The sequence below is a fragment of the Callospermophilus lateralis genome, unplaced genomic scaffold (assembly GCF_048772815.1).
Source record: "Callospermophilus lateralis isolate mCalLat2 unplaced genomic scaffold, mCalLat2.hap1 Scaffold_221, whole genome shotgun sequence".
Classification (NCBI taxonomy): Eukaryota; Metazoa; Chordata; class Mammalia; order Rodentia; family Sciuridae; genus Callospermophilus; species Callospermophilus lateralis.
The window spans coordinates 234,255-244,279 of NW_027513138.1; the positions used below are offsets into that span (position 1 = coordinate 234,255).

At 44.9% G+C, this 10,025-nt stretch overlaps 1 pseudogene; it reads right to left on the reverse strand.

The window, feature by feature from the left end:
• Window positions 1-4,759: 4,759 nt before the first annotated feature.
• LOC143407282 (heterogeneous nuclear ribonucleoprotein F-like) lies at window positions 4,760-6,249 on the reverse strand (annotated as a pseudogene).
• Between the last annotated feature and the right edge of the window lie 3,776 nt (window positions 6,250-10,025).

Genomic DNA, 10,025 nt, shown 5'->3' on the forward strand with positions numbered 1-10,025 from the left:
ACCTATGATAAAGTTATAAATCAGTCACAGTAGGAGGCTAACACTGGGGAATGGCAGCATATGCCTGTAATTCCAGCTACCTTGAAGGCTGAGGAAGGAGGATTGCAAATTCCAGGCCAGCCTGAGCAATTTATCAGGTTCTTGTCTCAAAATAAAAAACAAAAGGACTGGCGATGTAGCTATAGTAGAATCCATGAGTTCAATCTCCAGTTCTGGGGTGTGGGCAGGGGAAGAAAGAGAGAGATTAACAACAATAAGTAATAACAAAATAGAACAATTATAATATACTATAATAAAAGATATTTAAAATTGAATTGTTTATTTCTGGAATTTTCCACTAATATTAAAACCACAACTGTCCACAGGCAGCTGAAACTGAGCAAATGGGATAAAGGGGGTGGGAATTAATGTATTGCTAGTTCAGAAAAAATTCTTTCAGTCCCTCAACTCCTTATTTTAGGAAGGTTGCCAAATTTGGAGTAGTAATTTCTATGAAGCTTTCCTATGAGCTATAATTTCAGGGAATTCCATATTTGTCCCATGGAGTGCAACTCTTTTACAGCTCCCAATTCTTGTGATGCTGGAAGTCCTAGGACCAAAAACCTCTTGGATGTTAGGTTACCACATTAGTAATTCAGTGCAATGTGGATTAGGGAGTACTCCCACTGAAAAAGTAAAAATAATAACTTAAGTAAACACAGGAGCCATATGAATTCATCCCACTAAACTCAAATTCAGAATATTCTCTACCCCAAAATACCTAAAAAGCATCCACAGACACATCAATGCCCCTAGATAGGAGAATTCACAATGGAAAGAGGCAGTGGTGTTAGCAGATTTGGAATAAAGTATCTTCGTTTTGCTAGTTTTCTACAAATATAACCGTGTTGAGTAAGTTGCTAAGACCCTTTTCCAAGGCCATGGAAGGGGAATGGACGAGAGGGTCAGAAGCTGTAGTTACGTTAGCGTTGGGGCAAAACATTTCTCGGGTCAGGAATACTCTTAACTAGCCGAGCCAAACGGAGGGGTGTTATAGAGTAGGAGAGAGGCTGGGCTGAGCTGGAGCGTTTCCCTGGTTCGGGACCTACGCCGGGGCAAAGTGAGGCCTCGCCAACCTGCCAACCTGCGTCCCAGAAAACGCAGGTCCAAGGGAGCTGCCCAAGGCATGATGTTGTTCTCCCAACCAAACCCCCGTGAAGGGTCCCCGCTGACCCAGCTCTGCCCACCTGCGGCTCTTTTCCCAGAGAGGACCGCGACCTCCGACGTACCCGGACCCTCCGCGGGTCTCAAATTTCAGAAGGAGCGCGCTCTCTGGGGCCCGCCCCTCACTTCCGGTCTGCGCTACCTTGGATCTCTCTAGATCTCGCGATAGCGTGTCTTCTCGCCTGCGGGAGCCACCCGGAACAACGCCCACGCGGGGCTGTGGGTGCTGGCTCTCCATTGGCTTTAGGGTCGAGTCTCGTCCCCTGGCCGGTTTTGGAGCAACTCAAACATGGCTATCAAGGCCGCCGGTTCATTTTCAACTGAACCCAGCCCGAAAGGTTCGGATTGGGAGGCGAGAGGTGGGGAGCGTCCGAGTCTGACCGCTGCCCTCGTGGGTCTCTGCCTTGCAGGGGTGATCCAAGGTCTCACAGATGCCAGTGACTTCCAGTTCTAGGCGCTCACTGTGCGGCAACACCGGGCTGTACCGCGCCCCTTGCCCACAATGATCCCAAGAGAAAGGCATGATTTTTTTTTTTTTAAACCCTTGTTATAGAACTGGGGAAGGAGTCTCAAAAGAATTAAGGAACCTGCCAAGAGGCAGAGAAAACGAGGTTGCTTAGGTTCGAACTCAGACTCGCTCCGGCTCTAAGGCCTCATTTCTGAGGTAGAGCAACTTCACTACAGGACCTTCACCCCCTAGATTCCTGGGTGACCTGAAGCTCAGTGAGAAATACCTGGGCTTTGGGTCCTCACAGACTGGGTGCATATGAAAATCCAGATAAGTCCTTTGTTCTGTGACCTTGGACAACTTTTTTTTAACCTTTCTGAGACTCATTCTTCAGCCGATAGATGGGGTAATAATAATACATCATAGAATTATTGTGAAGGTTAGATGTATATTCAGATCTCTCCATAATAAACTCCCAGTAATTGGAAACTATGGTTATTAATTATCTTTTAATTCTCTTACATGTTGTACATTGTTCAATGTGTAGGAAGTGCTTAGTAAACCATAAGTGAATGAATGGAGGAAAACGTGATTCTGGCCAGACACCAGGTGGTCCTCACCTCCAACCATTAATCTCTTCAGGGATGTAATACTATCTGAAAGGGCTTCCAGTGATAAATGTCTGTTCATCATTCTTTTCTCAAATAATGGTGTGGGTGGGGTGGAGAAAGAATATCAATCTGTTATTGAAGTAACATATTAAATAAAAGAAGTAGTAATATACTAGTAAGTGCACAAATTTTAAGGGCACTTAAGTTTTTAACCAAATGAATGCAGTGTAAGTAGGAGCCTGATGGGGAAACAAGATATTATCAGCTCCCAGAATCCCCTTTCTGGTCACTTTTTCCCCTGCATGGGTAACCACTCTCTTGCCTTCTAACAGCATACATTAGTTTTGCCAGACTTTGCTTTGGATTTAACTGGAATCCTATAGCCTGCACTCTCCCATCACATCCCAGAAATCCATCAGAGGAAGTCCAAAAAGAAACCAGTAGAGTTGCCTTTCACCAGGTCAAGTCTGCTGCCCAATGCCACCCATCTCTTCATCACCATCACCTACTGCCTCTCTGCCTGCCAGTGGCCAGCAGTCTGGCATACTTCCCTTTTAGTGTGTCTCTCTGTCTCTCTCACCACCTAAAGTGAGAAAGCACTTTAAGTTTTTTATTCTCAACTCTTTCATAAAGAGTTCCTACAACAGAGACAACTATGTCTCTCATACCCCCAATTTTTCCTTCTCCATCAAGAAAGCCCTGAGGAAGTGGAAATAGTCATGTCCAGCCTCATGTTATTCCAAAGAAGACTCTTCTGTCTGCCCCTTTCCCTTCCAGCAAAACCTCTTTTTCCCTCAGGGTAATGAGCTCTTGAGGCTTCGGTTGATCCTGTCTGCATTCTGGTGTTCACCACAGTCTCCCAGCCCACCAGACATGTCTGTTCTGGAGCCCCATGGTGGACACCTGAAGGATTCCTGGTGCCATGGTGGTTAAAGGATATGGCCTAAGGGTGTGGGTGTTCTGCCTCAAGAGGGCAGTGTTGCCTAACACCACAAGGCAGTCCTGTCCAGAAACCCCATTACACAGATATTATCATCAAATCCATGTAACAAGAGGAGAGTAAGGCTTAGAGAAGTTTAAGGGATTTGTCTAAAGCCATGTAATTCTTAGATGATGGGCGTGTACCTCAAAAGTGCCATTTGATACAGGTCTAGAAGTCTGGGTATCATCATTCAATGGTACTAACAGGGACGAAAAAAATAGACTGGTAGATAACATATATGTTATATCTCATCCTCAAAACAATTCAAGGAGAGAGGTGTTTTTATTACCACATAGCAGGTGCTGATATGGAAATCCAAGGTCATGCCCACCCTCATATTATTCTGAAGAAACTCTTCAGTCTGCCCTTTTCCCCTCCAGCAAAACTGAGATAAAACTGATTCAACCCTTCTACCCCACAGGCTGATTTCAAAACCTGGCTCGCTCAACTGCTCAGTGCCACACTAGTCAGAAGGATTTTGACAAGCAAAGATATAAGTGATCATGTGTCTGGGACAGGACAGTGGGGCAACATTCCCTAGAAAGCCAAACACTACAAAAGGGTTGTTTCAGCTCACCATTACTGAGTAACAAACCACTCCAAAATTTAGTGGCTTAAAATAATTTTTTATTATCTCTCGCAGTCATGGGTTGACTGTATTCTGCTAGGCAGATCTTACTTGGGGAGAACTCAACCAGTTACAGTTAGATGGAAGCTGGTACTGGACTATCTAGAGATCTGAAGGGTCTACCAACTTGACTCTCAAAGGTAGGGTTGGTATTTTTGTTTTGTTTTGTGTTTGTTTGTTTGTTTGTTTTTTCAATATGTGGGATTGAATCCAAGGGCACCTTGCCACTGAACTACATCCCCAGCCCTCCTTTTATTTATTTATTTTTGTGTGTGTGAAAAAGTCTTTAAGAAAAAAATTTAGTTAACAAAAAATTTAACAAGTTTCACTTAGCAAAATACACCCAAAAGGAAATCACAATACAAAGAAAGTTTTAAGTCAAGGCCTCACCAATTCCTACAGTATTAGTATTGTATCTCAGTTCTCAAAACTAACTTTAAAAAGCTTAATCTTAACCTAAAAATTTTAAATGAAGAAGAAGAAAAAAATAGAACAAACATGAGAAATGTTTCTCTTTGAATTAGGGATCTAGCACCTTTGAGTTCTCCAAAAAAGTACATCTCCCCAATGTGTTCACTGTGGTGTTGTGTAAAAGATCCACATTTAACATACTTAAAACTACTTTAACTCAGATAACATCACTCTGAAGTATACTACCAAAATGTTAATCAAGAAAAGCAGAAGAAAATAGTTTTAGTTTACTCAGTATCACATGCTAGAAGAAAAGTTTGCATGAGAAAACACTGAAGAGGTAATTTTTTAATCCAGATTTCACAAACTCATGATGTAAAATGGGTCCCACAGCTTTCTCTAATTATAAACTGCTTTCACTGCTTGTTGGCTGCCTATGAAAATTTGATTGAAATAACTCAAATGTTACAACAAAACTAGTAATATCCACCCATGCTGTTCTGACCGCTATAGCCAGCCCCATAACAGCTACTCACTGACTGGCTCTCCAGGCCACTATAGGTGGCCTGGGCAGCTGACACCCCCATGCCCTGCATCACCTGGCTGCTATAAACCCCATTGCTGGCCCCTGTTGTTGAATTCAGGATGAGTTCTATGTATCTGTGCTACATGTTGGCCCTGTCTTTTGACGTAGCTGCCACAGCTTCTTCATGGGTGGCAAACTCAACATCTGCTTCGCCCGTCACTTTACCATCAGGGCCAATCTCAATATGGACTCTCACAGGGTTGAGTGGAGAGAAGAAGTTGTAAATGTCGTTCTCTGTTGCTTTGTAGGGCCGCCCCCTCATGTGGACACAGTGGCCAGTGGTGCTCTGCACTGTGAATTCACCATCTCCATATCTATGGTCATACATTCCTGAGAGACAGTAACTGAGGTCTCTCCCAAACAGGTCGGTGGTAAAGCCGTAGCCATCACTCAGGCCGCTGTACTCCTCATAGCCCCCATAGCCTGCACTGTAGGCACCAGACCTCATCCTCTCCAGGCCCGCCTGCTTCTTGATACCAATGTACCTCCCGGCTGTGCCTGGCCGGTCATAGGTCCCCGGCCGCTGCACAGACATGAACTTCAGATGCGGATCAGAATATGACCTAACTTCCTCCTGACTGCTCTTAAACTAAACACTTCGATATACCTATGCCCTATTCTCTCCTTGTGCTTCCCTAGAGCCTTTTCAGCTAATTCCTGTGAGGCAAACTGCACGAAGCCCTCCCCTGTAATCTTGCCCTCGGGGTCCACAGGCAATGTGATCCCGTTTGGCACAATTTCCAACCCTGAGAAGAACTGAACGATTTCTTCCTTTGTGCATCCAAACGGGAGTCCCCGAAGCTGCACGAAGCCGTCATTGGCAGTGTCGGCGCTGTTTGGATCACTGTGCTTCAACACCCAACCCACCTCAGTTCTGTGCGACTTGAACACCTCCATGTACCGGTGTCCCATGCTTTCCCTGTCTTTTTTCAGGGCCATTTTTACATCATCTTCTGATTCAAGTTCAACAAAAGCCTCACCACTCTGACTGCCTTCTCTAGTGTAAATGAAATGGACACCTGCAACCCCATTGTGAATTGTGCAGTTGGAGAAAAAGTTCTGCACGTCCCCAATTGAGCAGGACCAGGGCAGGCCACAGAGTTTGACCACAAAACCTTCACCTCCCTCAGGGCCCAGCATCATGGACACTTGACAAGGCAGATGTCAGACAAGCTTGGGCACAGGTTTCTGTGGCTCAAGAAAAGATGGATGCCTTCAGTGGGAGACACTTAAAGTAGGTAACAAATTGTCCACTGAGGAAGGTAGGGCTGATTTCTTTCATCAAGTAAGCGCAGCTCACAGCCAGAGAACCTCAAATTCCACGGACGCTTAGAAACGTAGAAGGCTCTGGGGAAAGTCCAGGTGCATCTTTTTTGTTCTTAACCTCTAGGAGCAGGGGACAAACGCAGAGACCGGTGCTCTGGGAACACACGCCGCCATGTGGAGGAAGAAAAGGCCCTCCTTTTATTTTTGAAGTTGGGACAGCATCTCATTAAGTTACCCAGGCTGACCTCAAACTTTTGATCCTCCAATTTAGATAACTCTTTTTAATCGTGTGTCTCGCAACTCATCTGAATTGGCTGAAACAGATGGGGACTGTCCAGACATTATTCTCTCTCCAAACAGCCTTTCCATGTGACTTGCTTAAATTTTCTCACAGCATGATGGTCTTAGGTAGATGGAACTCAGACATAGTGACTGGCTTCCCCCAAAGGAACATTCCAAGAGACTAAAGCAGAAACTGCAAGAATTCTTAATACCTCTTCTCAGAAGTCATACAGGACCATTTCCACAGCCTATATCAATGAAAATGAATCACAGGACCAGCCCAGATCCAAGGGGAGGGGACAATACAGAGGTATGACACATGATTCATTGGGCTCATCTTTGAAGGCTAATTGTTACAGGGGCTAAGGCAGGAAGGGAACTGCATGCAGTCATGCTTCAGTGGAACATGGCATGCAAGGGAGAAAGACAGGGGTGATAATGGCAGATGGTGGAGGTCTCAGTGATGTTCTCAGGAACTTGTATGTGAATATGCACTGGGGTCTTTAGCTGACTAGCATCTGAGCCCCTGACCTATGTTGGTGAATCCTCCTTAGAATAAGTCTTAGTGGGAAGTCAAATATTTGCTCCCCTGATCCTGAGCAGAAAGGGCATAGCCAAATCAGTGTTCCCACTTAGAACTTTGAACCTTCAGTAAGTGAACCAGGAAGGCAGAGGACTATTTATAATTAAGGAGCTACAGCCCCTGGAGCCCATGGGTTGTAGCTCCCAAAGCAGAATGCTCCTGAGACAGGACTTGGCTGAACAGGAACTAAACTGGGAAATTTTAGCTCTAGATCCAATAATAAGGCAATGAGCAAAACACCCAAAATCTGTGATATTGTTGCCAAAGACACATGACCACATCAAATCAGGAAACAACAGATAAACCCAAAGTAAGGGACATCATCCCATATAACTGGTCTGTAATCTTCTAAACTGTCCTGGTCATGAACATAAAGGAAGGCTTAGAAAGTGTGTCAGATGGGAAGAGACAACAAAGACATAATAACCAAATGTAAAAAAATTCTGGACTAGAATTTTATTATAAAGGATATTATTGGGCTAACAGATGAACACGGAATAAGGTCTTAGAGGCATTAGATAGTACTAATGCATCAATGTTAATTTTCTGGTTTTGAGTATTGTATTAGGTTATAAAGGAGAATATCTATTTGTAGGAAACATGTATTAAAGCATTAAAGAGTAATGGGACATTGTGTAGGCAGCTCACTCTTATGTGGTTCAGGGACATGGGAAGTTCTTTGTACCACTGTAACTTTTCTGTACCTTCAAAATTATTTCAAAAGAAAAATACAAAAAATCCTCACACCTAGGCACATTGTGCTTGGTACAAATATTAAAGTCAAAGGTGAAAATATGGAAGGTAGTCAACCTAATTAAATTCATAAGAATACAAACAGTGCTCCATATCAATTATTGTCACCATCAAACTTATCTGTTTGCTTTTTATATTGTGTATTAGAGAAATGTCCATATTTTTAGATCATTGTGCAAATGTAGTTTTTATTTCTCCACATTCAGTTTAATATGTTATGTGGGTTATGAATAAAATTAAATGGAGCTAGCCCACACACACACACAAAAAAAGACAAAGACAAAGAGTGAATGAAGTTTCTGAGGCAGTGGAGAATGAGGAGGACTAGGCAATACATCATTCAAGGTGGTGGATGGATTGCCTACACCCAAGGATAGAGTGGTTACAGATATGCAATGTTGCAAAGACATCGAAAAGGACTGGAACTGAGAAAAAGGTGTTAAAATTTTTATAAATTTTATGTATTATTAATCATGACAACATCTTCGTACATAAGCAGCACAATACAAAATAAATCAGTTATTATAACTACCCACAGTACTGGATGTGCATATGGGTTTGAGGATGCTTCTTGGCTTTCCTGGTGCAGGAATTCAGGACTTCTCACTATAAATCATTGTTATTTTTAAAAGAAAATTCCAATAGCATAATCATAGCTCTTATCAACCAGATCTTCCAAAACCTAGTTTTAAAAATATTCTAATAATTTGATTTTCCATTTTGGGTCAAAATGTTCTGCACATGGAATCATTGCTGTGCCCAAGTAATATGGGTTCGTTATAGACAAAGGAAAATGCAAATAGAGAACACATTTTAAATCACCTACAATCTCTCATCCAAAATAATTTATTAGCATTTGATGCCTAGACTTCTAAAATGGAAATCGCATCTATACATTTTTGTTGCAGTAAAAGAGGGATCCTGCCCCGTGCTATGTTATGTGCCTAGCATCCTCCTCCCCAATGTAGAGCAAACACTGTCTCAGTCACTAAATATACTTCAACCACCTTTTTTTTTTTTTTTTTTTTTTTTAAGAACGCGGCGAGGAATTCCATTGAGCAAACGGGCGGTGTCTTATGTAATCATGTTCCTATTTTAGGACTTTTACGTTGGGCGCTGAGCGAAGGTTCGCAGGATGTGCGGTCCGCGCTCCCACGTCTAGGGAAAGAAGCTGGGAGGTCTGGGAACTGTTAGGTCGCTGAACAGGGTTCAGTATGCAGGGACAAAGGAAAGAGGGTCAACAAAGCTGTGACGGGCGGAGAGCACAGGGCCTGGGATTTGGAAGCGAGGCAGAGAGCAGGTAGTTCCCAAGAGCAAAGACACTGAATGGTGGAATCCGAGACCCACCTGACTGGAGCTAGACCTCCAGCTCCCCCGCAGCTGGAGGGTGGTCCAGGCCCTGAAGTTGGTGCGCTGCAGCTCTGCACCAACAGAGGGCGCCGTGTCCTCATCCGTTTGTGGTGGGCGGCTCCCAGCTGTCGGCCAGATGTGGACAGCTGGACTGTGGTAGGCGCGAAGCTCTACCCTAGTCCCTGCAGAATAGCCGGCGGGGGCAGAACGAAGAAGGGACAGCAGTGGGCAAGGATGGTGGTAGAAAAATCCACTGTCGCTGCTCTGTAGACTCCCGGATTGTCTTCTGTAGAAATAGGAAGCTTCTTTCCCAAAGAGGGCGCCGTTTTTTTGATTCCCACAAAAGGCGCTGGCAGCAGCCCTGGGGCTGGCTCAGCAAGACCTAATTGGGTCCAATGGGCGGGGCGCGGGACCAGGAGAGACCCACGCGGCAGTCGGCGGCGGGAAAGAAAGCTGGTCTTGAGGGCCTTGAACTTTTTTGAGTATGCAACCTGAGATTCCAGACGCTCCAACATACATGCACGCAGGCGTGAGCGCGCGCACCAGATCTTCCCAGAGCTCTGTCTGCCCTCGGTGCCGTGTGCATTCACGGAGTGAAAAATTGAGGCTCTGCAGGACCGAGCACTGAGAGACCCTTCCTCCCTATCCTCTAGAGTTGAGAAGTGGGGCTAGAGGGCCACAGCTAACAACCCTAGGACCAGTGATAACCCCAGGATCCCCACCCCTTAACTTGCCTGTTGTCCCCACTCCCAGGCACTCCTCAGGCTCCAGGGTAATCAGCTGCTGCGCTCTGCTGTAATTGCTGGTGCAGACCCGGCCTGGCGGAGGACAGGCGGGCGGGCGGTGCAGGGGCGGGCGAGGGGCTTAATTGCAGGGCTTCTGCAAGCAGTCTGGGCCGCAGCCCCACCTGGGGGGAGGGGAC